Below are 15,796 nucleotides of genomic sequence, written 5' to 3' on the forward strand. Positions count from 1 at the left end.
TAATTATAAAACTAAAATGTAAAATTATAAAATAATTACAAATTTTTTTAGACATTCTATAAGAATTATTCAATCCAACAAGATCTCATATGCTTACTGTTACCTGGGTTGACAGATCATATAATAGAGCACTGAGCCTGGATTCGGGAAGATCTGAGTTCAAATCCTCATATACTTATCCATTGTATGATTTAGACAAGTTATGTATTATAACTGCTGTCTACCTTGGTTTCCTTAACTGTAAAATAGGGTAAGACTAGAGCTTCCCTCCTCAGGCTGTTGTGTGGATCAAATGCAATAGTAGGTACAATATAAAGCCTGACTTATTCTTATGCAAGACTTCATATTAAATTTATTTTACAAATTTTGTTGACTATTTTTGTGAAATAATAGTTAATGAAATATAAGTTAGAAGACAATTAGCATACTCATATACAAACTTAATTTCAATGCTGGATTTTTTTATAGGCAAAAATTTGACCCAATACCAAACATAATCTTAAATCTAGCTCTACTTAGAGCTGATTTCTGTATTTTTATTTAAAACTAGTATAAATGAAAATGCTTGCTCATACAAATTTATGGTGGAATGTGTAGAAGAATTTTACAAGGTCTCTTGCTGAGGAATGAAATTATTTTATTTGTATCCACCTAACCAAACTGTCAAAAATGAATAGTAAATTACAATTTAAAATAGTTAGTTTTCTATAAATGATAAGCACTGTATTAAATGATAAATATACATAAAGTCCATTGAATATATTGATTCATTTTTAAAACAATGTTTATTTATAAACTAATTTTTGTAAAGGAAAAATTGCATATTGGCTATACTATCACAAACTCTATTGGATGACTAACCAGTTTTGTCAACCAGTTCATTTGAAAATTTGCCAGATTGAAGAATAACATAAGCAGAGAATAAATTCAAATCAGAAAACAGCTTTGATTCTGCAATGAAAAGCAATATAAGATTTGTTTCTACAAAATATTGGTGATGATCCACATCAAGTATACAAATGTGTACCAAGAGCAAAAACATTCATAACGTTTTGAACATATGATTAGATAACTGATGAGGTATGTTTGCAAAGATATAAAGGAGAATGAGGGTACTACTTTGGTGAAGAATGCAAAAGGAGCAATGAGCATCCATTTGACCATCCTTTGGAAATAAGTTTGCACTCAAACATCAAACCCTTGTGACTTAGAAATAATTTGATGAAAAATTGAGAAATGCAAAATCAATACAATTTACAAATGATCAGTTTGGCATGTTCACCAATGAATGCTAAAGTGATTGTGCATATGTTCTTGATAGTTTTGAAATTACAGAAGCAAACCTATACTGCACATGCTTGTCATCACAGAGAAAAAGTATATTTGTAACAAGTTAAGCACTTATTTTTTTAAGATGCCATTAAAGCATTTTTAGCACTTGGACAAGTATCACAAAACCCCAAAGGATTTGCATCCTGGGTGTCATTTTTCCATGTACTCCTCTGTATATCCTCCACTTTGAGTCATCCCAATGTGCTGCCATGCTGGGAACCTTCCTCATTTTCTTCTGACATTGGGAGGATATCAGAAGAACTTATAGACTACCACTGGTTTTCTCTGACACTTGTACTATATGACCAACCTATTTTCTTTTTTTTAACCTGGTCTTTTTGATGACATCTTGTCCTCTGCTTTTCCTCATAACTCCTTGTCTGCAATATGTTGCTGCCTTTGAGTGAACTTCAGTTCAAAGTATGAACAATCAAAATTATTAAATAATTTCAGGGGTGGCTAGGTGGCACAGTGAATAGAGCATTGGCCTTGGAGTCAGGAGTACCTGGGTTCAAATCCGACCTCAGATACTTAATAATTACCTAGCCGTGTGGCCTTGGACATGCCACTTAACCCTATTGCCTTGAAAAATCTAAAAAAATAAAAAATAATTTCATCAAGTCACAATGGTACTGAATTGCAGATAGACCTAATTCAGATTTTGATTGTGCTCCTTAGTGTATGTGGCAAGTCTTTTAATCTCTTGGGTTTCAGTTTGCTTCTTTGAAAAATTATTCTGCAAATATTAAATACCTACTGTGTATCATGCACCATATTAATGTCTGGGGACATAAAGGCAAAATATGGCTCTTGCCCTTAAGGAGTTCAGTCAAAGGGGAGAGATAAAAGCCAAGCTTTATAAATTAGAGATAATTAACACAGGTAAGGCACCAGAATTAAAGATTAAGAAAGGCTTCCAAGTATAGAAGGTGGGATTTTAGCTAGAACTTGAAAGATATCAGAGAGGGGCAATCCTCCAGATTGCAGACATCCAACAGAAATATCAAAAGTCAGTAAGTGGAGTGTCTTTTTTGAGAAACAGGAAGACCAGGGCCACTGGATAGCATAGTATACTCCCCAAGGAAGGGGGAAGGAGATAATGTGAAAGAAGACTGCAAAAGGGTATCAAGTTTTAAAGTACTTTGAACACCAAACAGATTTTATATTAAATCTCAGAGGCTATACAGAACCACTGAAGTTGATTACATAGAAAGGTAATATAGAAAAATGGTCAAACCCATGCTTTAGCAAGATCACTTAGGTAGCTAAGCAAAGAATGCACTAGAGTGTAGCCTGGTAGCAAGGAGACCCACCAGCAAGCATTGTAATAGTCTAGGGATGAGGTGATGAAGCCTGATGGTAAAGTCAGAGGGAAGAAGGGGGCATATATGAGGAATGTTATGAGATCTTGACAACAGATTGGATATGACAGGGAGAAACTGAGGATTCAAGGATGGCACCTGAGTTGCAAGCGTAGCTAGTGTCAGGGAGAGTGATCAACAGCGACCAAAGACTGTCAAAAGTATGAACTGAAAAAAAGACTATTATATTTAATATATAAAAGAGAAGGTTAAATCTAAAGAACATTTTGATGAGGAATCTGAAAGCCAGACTACAGAAGTGAGTGAGAGGAAAAGAAGTGAAGGCATCTATTGCAGGTAGCCTTGTCAGGGAGTTTAGTCATAAAAAGGATGTGTGGGACAACTGCAGGGAGAAATGAATAAGTTAGGAATTTTTGAGGCTGAGGGAAGACTTGGGCATATTTGTATGCTATAGTAGATCAAAGATTAATGAAAGAATAGTTAATGGAAAAGGGACAATCCCATGGTGAGATCATTTGTGAATGTACAGAGTTTTACCTTGACAAGGGAAAGGGCCACCTCATTTTATAAAGCAAAAATGAAGGTGGAGATCATGGCAGAAGGCATCTAGAAGATGAAAGATGAGGAAGAAGGAAGAGGAGGTAACTCTGTGAAGAAAAGGTAGCTCTAGTCTGAACTCTGACCTCAGTTTTTTCAGTCAAACATGAGTCAGGGTTCTCAGCTGAGAGGCTTGCTTTGCTTCAGTGAAAGTTTACTTGAGATTAAATAATTTTTTTCTTTTTTTTTACAAGGCAATGGGTTCAGTGACTTGCCCAAGGTCACACAGCTAGGTAATTATTAAATGTCTGAGGCTGAATTTGAACTCAAGTGCTCCTTGGGCTAGTGCTCTATCTACTGTACCATCTAATTGCCCAGATTAAATAAATTTGTAATGAATCCAGCACAATTTTATGACTTTCTCTAATTTCATTTGTCAGCATATGAATAGAGGTAAAGGCAGTGAAAAATGAGAAAGATCCAGGCCCTTGAGCTTGATAGTGCAAGATCGGTCATAGGCTACAGAGGCAAAAAAATTCAAAAGAAGTGTAGATTGTAGTGTTGAATTGGTTCAGTAATAGGTTAAAGGAAGGGGACAGAGTGTAGATAGTGTTGGGGTAATGACCTGGGAAAGAACTAAAAGGTCAAGGGATTAAGTTCATGAAGAGGACAAAGAATAGGATTTGGGGTTACAAGACAGAGAAAGAGATAGAAAAACAATGTGATCAGATGAGAAAATTCAGAGTTCATGAATATGGGAGTGGAACATTTGTGAGTAATGGCAAGATCAAGAGTGTGGTTTTTTGCTTATAGTTTAGGTGAGATGGAAGGGGTTGTAATAGATGGACTATGAGTTTCATGAAGCTCTATTCCTGTGATCTTTGTCACAACTGCTATCCCCTCAAACTCTTCCTCATTGTGACCAAATTTCCAACAAGTTATGTTCATTGTCTCTACTTCCTCACTCTCCCCTCAAGCCATTGCAATCTTGTACTACTCAATTATAACTTTTCCTATGACCTGTGGCCACTGTTTTGGTCCTCTTCCAGCACACACTATCTAGCCTTGTGCCTGAGGCAAAAATAGACAACTGCCTGCCCTTCTTCTCAGCTTCTTTATTTCTATGGGACCACCATCCTCTCAACCATCTAATCAGCAGCAGCAGCACACTACAGTAATGAGGCATCTATGGGAGAGATACCATTAAGTTGCTCATTCAGATATCATCTAAGAGATGTGTGACCAGAAAAGGAGGGGACCATTTTTAGTAAGAGCAAGAGACAATCTACGGATAGCCTGTATGCTCCATTGATATCTACACAAGGTGCAGATATTTGTAGGCAGATATTCTTCACCCAGTATGTTGGGGTTCTCCCAGGGAGGATTTATAAAAAGACATGGACAAGGGGCAGCTAGGTGATGCAGTGGATAGAGCACCAGTCCTGGAGTCAGGAGGACCTGAGTTCAAATCTGACCTGAGACACTTAATAATGACCTAGCTGTGTAGCCTTGGGCAAGCCACTTAACCCCATTGCCTTGCAAAAAAAAAAAAATTAAAAAAAAGAAGACATGGACAAGAATAAGTTGCAATCTACTCCACTGAAAGGACTATTCATGTTGATGAGATGGCAGATCCATCAAATTAAAAGATGTTCTAGTCAAGAAGGAAACAAAGAAACATTGGTGTTTCTAGACTAGCCCTGGAAATAGAATGAGTTAGAATAGCAGTGGTGGCCCAAAATATCCAGGAACCTTTGTTTCTGTGTCCTGCAGGATGTATCTCAGCCAGGGAAGGCTTTCACTAATCTTGTCTTGGCAATGTCCTGTAGGGGTCCATAGATAATGTCTGTCTTTGTCTCTGTCATCCTCAGGTCTTCCTTTCTCCAGCTCCAGTACTCTAGTTGCTTCACAAGAACAGAATATTGTTTATAAAACTATAAAACTGTGAACTTCTGTTATGTACAATTTGTGTGTATGTTAAATTTAATGAAGACATTTAATGTGTCCCTTTTTTGAGTTTCCTTTTGCTCTCTTCTGTGTATACTTGAAAATTCTTTTTTTTAGGTTTTTTTTTTTTTTGCAAGGCGAATGGGGTTAAGTGGCTTGCCCAAGGTCACTCACACAGCTAGGTAATTATTAAGTGTTTGAACTCAGGTACTCCTGACTCCAGGGCTGGTGCTCTATCCACTGCACCACCTAGCCTCCCCTATACTTGAAAATTCTAACCTCTCCATTCCACAGAGAAAACCAATACCCTAGTTCACTCCCTTGTTTACCCCTTTTCTGGAAAATATTTAAAAATAATTTATTCTTTTTATCTTTAATCCTCTATTTCAATATATCCTTACAAATACAGTCAAGATAATTTTCCTAGTTCAAAAGTCTGATTATAGTATTCCGAAAGCTAAAAACCCCTGATTAATTCCTAGTGGCTCAACACACATAATATATACAATATGTGTATATATATATATATATATATGCAATATAAAATACTTGATAACATTCAAGTCCTTCCACAATATGGTTTCAAACTTCCATTTCAGGCTTTACACCCTTCTGTTTTTTGGGTTTTTTTTTTTAGATTCTTTGGCAAGGCAAATGGGGTTAAGTGGCTTGCCCAAGGCCACACAGCTGGGTAATTATTAAGTGTCTGAGACTGAATTTGAACCCAGGTACTCCTGACTCCAGGGCCGGAGCTTTATCCACTGCACCACCTAGCCACTCCCCCCTCTATGTTTTTAAACTAGACTAGTTATTGTTCAATCCTTTCAGTGACTCTTCAATCCCATTTGGAGTTTTCTGCAGCAAAGACACTGGAGTGGTTTTCCTTTTCCTTCTCCAGCTCATTTTATGGATGAGGAAACTGTGGCAAACAGAGTAAAATGAATTCCTTGGACTCACACAATTAGCAAGTGTCTGAGACTGAATTTAAAATTAGACACGCTCTATCCACTGAGTCACCTAGCTGTCTTAGTTGTCAGCCACCTAGACAACTTGCCATTTCCCCATCAGCTCCTCCCCTGCTCTGACTTCTGTGTATTTGCTTAAAATGGCAGCTATGCCTTGACTGGATTTTTGTGCCCCACCCTGCATCTCAGACAGTGGAATCTTTCCCTTTCAACTAGTCCAACTTCAGGTGCCACCTCTCCCTTAAACCTGTTGATCCTACTAATTAAAAAATGTCATTCTAACAGACTGCCTTCTATGGGGGTGGGGGGGAGGGATATAAGATTAGGGGGGGAAAATTGCAAAATTCAAAATAAAATCTTTTTTTTAATTAAAAAAAGATGTCAATTGGGGGCAGCTAGGTGGTGCAGTGGATAGAGCACCGCCCCTGGAGTCAGGAGGACCTGAGTTCAAATTCAGCCTCAGACACTTAATTACCTAGTTGTGTGGCCTTAGGAGAGCCACTTAACTCCATTTGCCTTGCAAAACAAAAAAAGAAAAAAAAAGAAAAAAAAAGATGTCATTCAATTTGAATTTCTACTGTGCACATTTCACATTTTAAATTATTATTATTGTTGTTGTTGTTGTTGGTGTATATAGCTGATCCACACTGAAAAAGCTTAATAAATTGTCTTTCAAACTATATTCCTGGCTTAAAAAAAACAACTCTGATTTCTTTTTTAGAACCATCCTCAGCCTTCTTTTTACCTTTGCCAATAGGTAAGAAGTCAAGATCAAGCTCAGGAAGACAAGTGATAAGAAAACTGGAAAACTTGTCCTGCTCTCAAAGATACTTTTGGTCCAGGAAGAGATAACAATTCATCAGATAGCATTATATAAAGATGATAGTCTTTGAGGAGCAATTGACAACTTAATATTGTACAACAGGACTCTAAGGAGTTTAATGAGTCTCCCCACTCTTTTTTACCCTAATATTTTAAGATTTGCAATGTAATCACACTCCTATGAAATCCTTGAGGGTTAAAAACTATCTTAATTTAATAATGTTAGAGTCTAGCAGAGTTTCTTGCACTTAGTGGATGGTTGATGAATTATTTAAATTTGTAAGTATCTGAGATAAGACTTGAACCCAGATCCTCTCCTTTTAAGTTCAGTGCTTTTTTTTTTCCATGTTTGTTTCATGAAAATATGGTCTCGGGGTGGCTAGGTGGCACAGTGGAGAGAGCATAGGCCCTGGAGTCAGGAGTACCTGAGTTCAAATCTGGCCTCAGACACTTAATAATTACCTAGTTGTGTGGCCTTGGGCAAGCCACTTAACCCCATTGCCTTGAAAAAAACTAAAAAAAAAAAAAAGAAAATATGGTCTCCACAAATATAAAAGGCCATAATGCAAAATGAAAATTGCTTCCATTTCCTGGAGGAAAAGGGATTGAATCAGATGAGGATCCTATTAACCAGCAAATCTTCTTGAGGGTGACTTTTGAACTTGCTCTTGAAAGAACTGTGGAGGGGCAACTAGGTGGCACAGGGAATAGAGCACTGGCCCTGGAGTCAGGAGGACCTAAATTCAAATCTGATTTCAGACACATAATAATTACCTAGCTGTGTGACCTTGGGCAAGTCAGTTAACCCCAGTGTCTGGTTTAAAAAAAAAGAGCCAAGGAATGTTGATTGATAAAGAGATAAAGATACTAGCAAGTGAATCAGTTCAATTCAACCCAATAAACATTTATTAAGCACCTACTTTGGGTATAAAAAAAAATAGTTCTTGCCCTCAAGGACTTACTGACTACTAGAGGAAGACTACACACAAAAGGAAGCAGGGACTGGGGAGGGATCTCCAAGGAATATCTGAGGCAGGGAAATCTTCCCAGAAATGGAAGCCAAACAGAGCTGCTTATAAAAAAAGGGACTTAACCAGAAATATTGGGAGTTCTCTAAAAAGGAAAGTTGTGGGAGGAGTTTAATGCTTCATAGGTCAGTCCTCCCAACAGAGGGGAAAGACAAGAGAAAGGGTATGTTAGTTATAATTTATTAACTTGAACTCTCCTGTGCTCCAACCAGATTTATTCTTTACCTTTTCTCTTTGTCTTTTCTGTGTTCACCCCCTCCAAAAAAAGGTGTGGGCAGATGGGAGAAGAAACACAAGGAGAACTTTGGAGGAAGAGACAATGACATTGTTGACAATAACAGCATCTTGCTTCATGTCTGATTAACATTTTTTCCTTGGAATAGAAACCAAACTACTCTTTCTTGTACTCATATCTCATCACCATGGACGGTGAGTAATATACTATACTACTTTGCCATTTACCAGGAGAAAGGCTAATGCAAAGATGATTATCTTCATCTTAGAGTCATAGTACAACTTTGAGTAACTTGCCCTTGCCCCCAGGGTGTTGTTCAGTCTTGTCCATCTCTTTCAGACTACTCTAGAGTGGTTAAGTGATTTGCCCAGGGTCACACAGCTAGAAAGTATCTGAAGCTGGATTTCAACTCTGGTTTTCCTGACTCCAGACCTAGTGCTCTGCCCATGGCACTGACTCATGCCCAGACCCAAGGCAATGAGCCATGTAGTTTGCTTAGGGTGTTATGTGGAACTTATTCTTCCAGACCATGTCTGACTCAGGGTTCAGATTTTACTTGCCTTCCCTACCTCTGATCTCCCCATTCAATGTCATAGTGGTCAAGGGAGGGTCCTAAAGTCCCCTATACCAAGCAAACTATCAGCTGGGAGCTCACTATGAAGAAAGACTATTTGATTTTGTCTTTTCCTTTTTTATTTTTTTTTTAATTTTGATGAGACAATGGGATTAAGTGATTTGTCAAAGGCCACATAACTAGTTAAATAAAGTGTCTGAGACTGGATTTGAACTCAGGGCTGGTGCTCTTTTCACTGTGCCACCTGGTTTTCTTCAATAACAAAGGACAAGAACCAACCAACCAATGAGCTGGGAGATAGATTAAATTATAAATATGTTATGTTATTCTAAGAGACAAGGGTGCTACTTCCATATTTTTTTTGAAAAGATATAAAACTTAAAAATACAGATTATTACTAAATTCATAAAAGATCTGAGCCTCCTTAGGGTGATCTTATGATCACCAGACCAAAAAAAAATGAAGTTTCTTAACTAGTTAAATAAGATTTCTCCTCTTATCCACACTTACTATAGAAATGTCCCCAACTAGGAACACAATAAAAAATATAGATTCATTTAGGGGGAAAAAATCATTAAAACCACAAACAACTAAGTAAGGAAATTTAGAATGTACAGAGAATCACTTTAGTAATAAATTCTGTTCATTGTATGCATTAATAAAACAGAAAGGAGAAGCAGATAATAAATTCACCATTGTTTCAGGGACTTCTCTATTTAGGTATAGTTCAGTAATGAGGCATAGATCAGTTCTACTGTGCATCAAACTCAGGCTTGAATACAGTGCTCTTTGTCAGTACAAATGACTCTTAATATCTGTTGGAAGAGGGTTGGGAAGGGCAGCTAGGTGGTGCAGTGAATAAAGCACCTGCCTTGGAGTCAGGAGTACCTAGGTTCAAATCTGGTCTCAGACACTTAATAATTACCTAGCTGTGTGGCCTTGGGCAAGCCACTTAACCCCATTTGCCTTGCAAAAAAAAAAAAACCTAAAAAAAAATAGAGATGTATTCTAGGGGCAGCTAGGTGGTACAGTGGATAGAGCACCAGCCCTGGAATCAGGAGTACCTGAGTTCAAATCTGGCCTCAGACACTTAATAATTACCTAGCTGTGTGGCCTTGGGCAAGCCACTTTAACCCCATTGCCTTGCAAAAACTAAAAAAAAAAAAAAAAAAAAAAAAGATGCATTCTAAGAATTTACTTCAGAAGTTTCAGGGCAATGTTAAAAGAGGCCAAGTTTTCACATAATTTCATCCATTTTTGAACAGTGGTTGGAACTACCTGATTGCTACCTGATTGCTGAAGTGTACACCAAGCTACAATGTCTGCTGCAGTGAGTTCATTTCCCACCAGCCGGGGACTTCTGCCAAGAGCAGAGTTCATAGAGCGCAAGACAGCTTTACTGCTGCCTTCTTTCAACTGAAAAAGAGCCATATCTAGCCAATTATAAGTGTTAGATTAAGGGCATTACGTGTCTGGCCAAACAGTGAGGACACATTGTTTGAATACTGAACTTTATCTGGGGCTTTGGCACATCCTTCCAAATCCAAGTAAGTAAAACCCAATTGATACTCACGATATGACTGTTTCTTAGACTGTTCTCCAAAACACTTCAAAAGATTTTCAGGAACATTCTTTACAGATGAATGCATATGAACAATTGATAATATCTTGTAGTGTTCACAGAGGAAGCTGTGTAGCACCAACAAGGAGAGTAGAGGCAGAGTTGGGTTTGCATTGATCACAATATCTTTCAAAGCTCCATGATCCCTCCCAAGCATTGAATCTACGTCTACCATGCTTGTAGTTAAAGTAGTGCATTCATTAGCTTGGATCACATTTGTCACATCAAAGTCTGCATCTGGTGTTTGTATCATCTTGGAGAGACCATCAACAGCAACTTTCAATTCATATAACCGTTTTAAGATCTCTTCCTGGCGAGACTCAAGAGCCTGAAGAGATGGGTCAACCTCTTCCTGGTACCTGGGCATTGAGTCAGGGAGGTGAAAGGGGGTGAAAGGTAAATGCACATGACTGAGTTAGGAGTAAGGTGGGCCTCAAATAGATTTTTTTAAAAAAATACACATTCATTAATATTTCTCTAAATTTACTGATTATGCAGACTTATATAGATTATGTGGGGGGGGTAGTCTGACTAGAGAGCCAGATCCCCAAAGATACAATTTGGGACTGTAGTACTTAAATAGTCCACTATCTGAAGGCAGGATTTGAAACTACTTCATCAAGGAAGGGAGCCACCTTCAATTTAGGATGGGACTGTATATCAGATACTACTTGGAGGAGGTAGGCTAATAGAACATGACAGGAGGGATGCCTCTTCCCAAACCCAGGATCTTTGTGTCTTATCAAGACCTCTGCAAATGTGAATCTCTTCCTCCAGGAGGTTGACACACCCAGTGACCCTTAGAGGTCAACAGTATATAAATATATACAGAACAAACACAAGATAAACATAAGGCCAGGGGCAGCAAGTTGGCACAGAGGGGAGAGTACCAGCCCTGGAGTCAGTAGGATCTGAGATCAAATCTGACCTCAGACACTTAATAATTACCTAACTGTGTGATCTTGGGCAAGACACTTAACCCCATTGCCTTGCAAAAACCAAAGAAAAAAAAATGCTGTTGTGTCACATATGTTCCAGGCTAAGAGCTATGAAGGGTTAATACAGAAATAGTTATGTGCTTTAACCAGCAAGATGTACTTCAGAGCTTAGATAAGGGAGTAGCTGCATGTCTGAGCTAACTAGGTGTATTCCCAGGCTCAGATAGATAGTGCATTCTGAGATATTACCTTCTGCACTTTGTTTATCAAATCACTGTTTGGTTCTCAAAACAATCTGCATTCTGTTTATCAAAACACTGTTTGGTTCTCAAAACAATCACCTAAGACATACACAAGGATATGCATGTGAAAAAAATGCTTGCTAAAATGCTTATGTAATTGGTTACGTAAATATACAGTATAAAAGTATGTATCTTGTGATCAATAAACGAACCAGCTTATGCATCATATTGATGTTGGCCTGAGTTCCCTCCTCCAGACTCGACATATGGTGACCCCGACGTGACGGAAGTGAGTCGAATAGGGAGAAGACATTCCAGTTTGAGTTGGTAGGGAAGTGCTGAACATCCCCTCACTCAGTGCTAGAAGAAAATCGGACGTGGCTACCGCTGACCTGTGAGTCAGGGAATTTGGGATGGGAATGGCTGTATCAGCCACGGAGCGCACTGCGCTCAATACCTTAGAGGATTTATCGAAAAAATATGACCTGCCTGTTAAGAGATCAGAAGTTTTCCTGGATATTACACTGGGGAAGAGATAAGGGCATAATTACTAAGACTGAAGAACTCTTCTCCTTGGAAAAATGGGATAAGCTGGGAAAAAGCTTATGGGAAGCAGTCCAAACTAAGAACAAGGAAGCCCAGAGACTGGCAGAACTGTATGGCACACTGTGCAAAATTGTCTATGATGACATTGAAAGTTTGTGGGCTTGCCCAGCTGTGACTGATGCTGAAAGGACTGCTAATTGGAGGAAGTTCGGGATGTGCCTCCTCTAGCAGAAAAAGGGTTAATTAATCCCCACCGCCACCTGGCCAGGAAGAGGGTGGGCAGGCGGGCTGCCCCAGAGAACTTCCCGCTGTAGCCTTTGTCTCTCACAGGCTTTTCAGATCAGGGGCCCCGGGCTGCCAGCACTCCGCCTGCACTCTGTGGCCTGGGTGGGGGCTGACCGAGGGGAGGAAAGCTGATCCTGTTCCCCTCTCCACTCCCTTAGTCCAGCCACTGCCACACTTCCACTCTCTCCCCCTGCTGCATTCTGCTCATCTCAGCCAAGGCTTTGGTGAAAACCTTCAACCTGCCCCTGACACAGATGAGAATGATTGTTGCCTCCTGCCCTGACTGCAGTACAACGACTCTCCTACTTAATGAGGACTTGAGTCGGCAGCCGCAGTGAATCATCCCTAGGCTGGCAGAGGAGGGAGGAGGATTTAACCCCCTCCCACCCCGCTTCATGTCCGCGTCTCATTCGCCTTGGTCTGCCTGGCAGGACTGGCGCTGACAGGGCTCATCAGGATGTTAAGAAATACTTAGCCTTGTTTTTAAAAGAAAAGGTTGAGGTTGGGGGATCACTGCATAACATAGTGAGCAAAGTGATTTATGTTTTGAACTGGCTTAACCCTAAGCACTCCATCTCAGATAACAAGCCTCTTTACTTTCACTTTTCAAAAAACGCAGCACACTTTGCCAGTGTTGACATTTCTGTCTCTATTTTTGATCCTAAGACTGTCCAATGGGACAGTTCCTATCGGTTACTAACCTGTGGACGAGGGTATGCGTGTGTTGTTTCAGGTTCATCGAAACCACAGTGGGTTCCTGCAAAGTGGGTAAAACCTCACCTGAAAAATGATACTTCTTCTGCTGGTGCTTGCATCCTGCCCCGCCATGGCTCTTGTGACTCATCTGATTCCTAAGTACCCACAGCATCAAATGTGTATCTCCCTGAAATCAGCTGGTAATCCCTGCAAGACATGCTTCATAGGGATCCCCCTAGACCCAGAGAACATTAAACAGAGACTGAAAGGGTACTATGGACAGTTAAAGGAAATATGTAGGAGTTTTCAGCAGTATAGTTCTTGTGCATGTATGTGTGATAAGCAGCAAAATTATACCTGGCCATCCCTGAAAAATAGTTGTAGATTAAGAGCTATATTAAAGGCTTTAAATAAACCAACTACACAGGAGCCACAGGAAATAAATCTCTTGTGGAGCATTCCCCCTGGAATAAAAGAGAATATCACTCATCTCCCACATTGTAGTCTTGTGAGCTCCCCACAACTTTATAATGCCACAGGAGTTTTTATATTTGGAGGTTTAGAGTATTTTAAAGAAAACGTGCCTTGAGATTCCCCTAAGTGGGAACGATTCACTAATGTATCAGGGCATTTTCATCATTGGAATTTATCAAAAACAGAACGGGGGCTCCTTGAAGTACAAATTGAGGGAGCGAAGTCATTACCCCCTGGAGTATTCTTGATATGTGAAGATAAGGCATACAGCTCTCTCCCATGGTGTCCTATAGGAGGACCTTGTTACCTAGGCCAATTAGCACTAGTGTCCACACCATACCTTAATTTCTCCAGAAGCTCTAAGAAAACAAGGAGCATTCCCCTGGCTTCCAACTGTAATAAAAATGTTAATTTCTATCAGTATCAGAAACAGTAGCCACATCCTTTTTCACACCAGGGGTAATGGCATCTATTAATTATAATACCATGAAAAAACTTGCATGTTGGGCAAAAGCTCAGGCTGACATTACATCCTTGACTTTAATGGATATAATTACAGAAGTACAGAGCATTCGCAAGGCTACACTACAAAATAGAGCTGCAATAGATTTCTTGATTTTATTACATAATCATGGTTGTGAGGAATTTGAAGGCATGTGTTGCTTTAATATTTCAGATAATAGTGCTTCAGTCTATGCTAAAATCAAAAGGTTACAAGAAAATCTTGATAAAATAACTGTACATGAAGATTTCTTTAAGGATTGGTTAAAATCTTTAGGATTACCTGCTTGGCTTTTGGCAATTGTTAAACCTATAATTGTAATTTGCTTTATACTTGTTATATTCTTGTTGTTTGGACCGTGCATCCTTTTGTGTTGTCAGAGATCTCTAGAAAACATGCTCTCCCAGGCCTTTAAATGAAAAGGGGGAGATGTTGTGTCACATATGTTCCAGGCTAAGAGCTATGAAGGGTTAATACAGAAATAGTTATGTGCTTTAACCAGCAAGATGTACTTCAGAGCTTAGATAAGGGAGTAGCTGCATGTCTGAGCTAACTAGGTGTATTCCCAGGCTCAGATAGATAGCACATTCTGAGATAATTACCTTCTGCACTTTGTTTATTAAATCACTGTTTGGTTCTCAAAACAATCTGCATTCTGTTTATCAAAACACTGTTTGGTTCTTAAAACAATCACCTAAGACATACACAAGGATATGCATGTGAAAAAAATGCTTGCTAAAATGCTTATGTAATTGGTTACGTAAATATACAGTATAAAAGTATGTATCCTGTGATCAATAAACGAACAAGCTTATGCATCATTTTGATGTTGGCCTGAGTTCCCTCCTCCTGACTTGACAAAATGCAAACAGAGGAGTGGTGTATAATGAGACTGAAAAGGAGTAGAATTCACTTGATCCTAATATAGGGATCAAATAAGGAACCATTTGTAACTTGCTGTTTAGGGAATGGACTTGGTTAGCTCTGTGGGGAATGGATTGGAGGGGGAGAAATGAGGCAGTTTATTTGCAACTTAAAATTCTGCATTATATGTAATAGAGAACCTGTAAAAAGAAGCTGCATTGTACGTGAGAAAAGTCCTGGATTAGAGTAAAAGCCTAGATTCAAATTCTGACTCTGTCACTTACTGTGGCACTTTAAGCTACTGTCCCAGTTTTTTTTTAATCATATATTATAATCTCTTCAAACTCTAAGTCTCTAATTCTATGATTCTATTGATGTGAGGGTGGGGGTAGCATAGCTGGCTAAAGGTTTCTTGGAAAACATAAAAGAATTCATGTAAAAAAACAACTCTGCCCCAGAAGAAATTTTAGAATAAAAAGGTTTATTGTTGTGGTTAGCAGAAGCTAAGGGAAAGAAAGAATAAAGGCAGTTGACAGTCATCAGCAGCAGCTGTATAGATGACATAAGTCACTATGAAAGAATGAGCAATAAGGAAAGTTACAGGAGAATGAGAGTTTACCTGAGGGATCATGCTCCCCCAGAACAGGTTGCCCTCTCAAAAGAATAATAGCAATCAAAGGATAAATAGTAGAGAAAAGGATACAGGGGCATGAAAGGTTATTCGGGGGTTATGCTCCCTCAGAGTGGTTGCCCTTCCAAAGGAGGGGGAGTGAGTTATCAAAGGGGTAGGAGGATGAGGTAATTGTTATATTTTGATGGGTTCAGTAACTCAGAGAGTAGAGCTGAAGCAATTAGGAATAAGTAGA

General features: G+C 39.0%; 1 pseudogene; it reads right to left on the reverse strand.

Annotated features, from left to right (window-relative positions):
• Positions 1-9,956: 9,956 nt before the first annotated feature.
• On the reverse strand, positions 9,957-10,750 carry LOC141497388 (aminoacyl tRNA synthase complex-interacting multifunctional protein 2 pseudogene; annotated as a pseudogene).
• Between the last annotated feature and the right edge of the window lie 5,046 nt (positions 10,751-15,796).

This window comes from Macrotis lagotis, chromosome X, assembly GCF_037893015.1.
Source record: "Macrotis lagotis isolate mMagLag1 chromosome X, bilby.v1.9.chrom.fasta, whole genome shotgun sequence".
NCBI classification, from domain to species: Eukaryota; Metazoa; Chordata; class Mammalia; order Peramelemorphia; family Peramelidae; genus Macrotis; species Macrotis lagotis.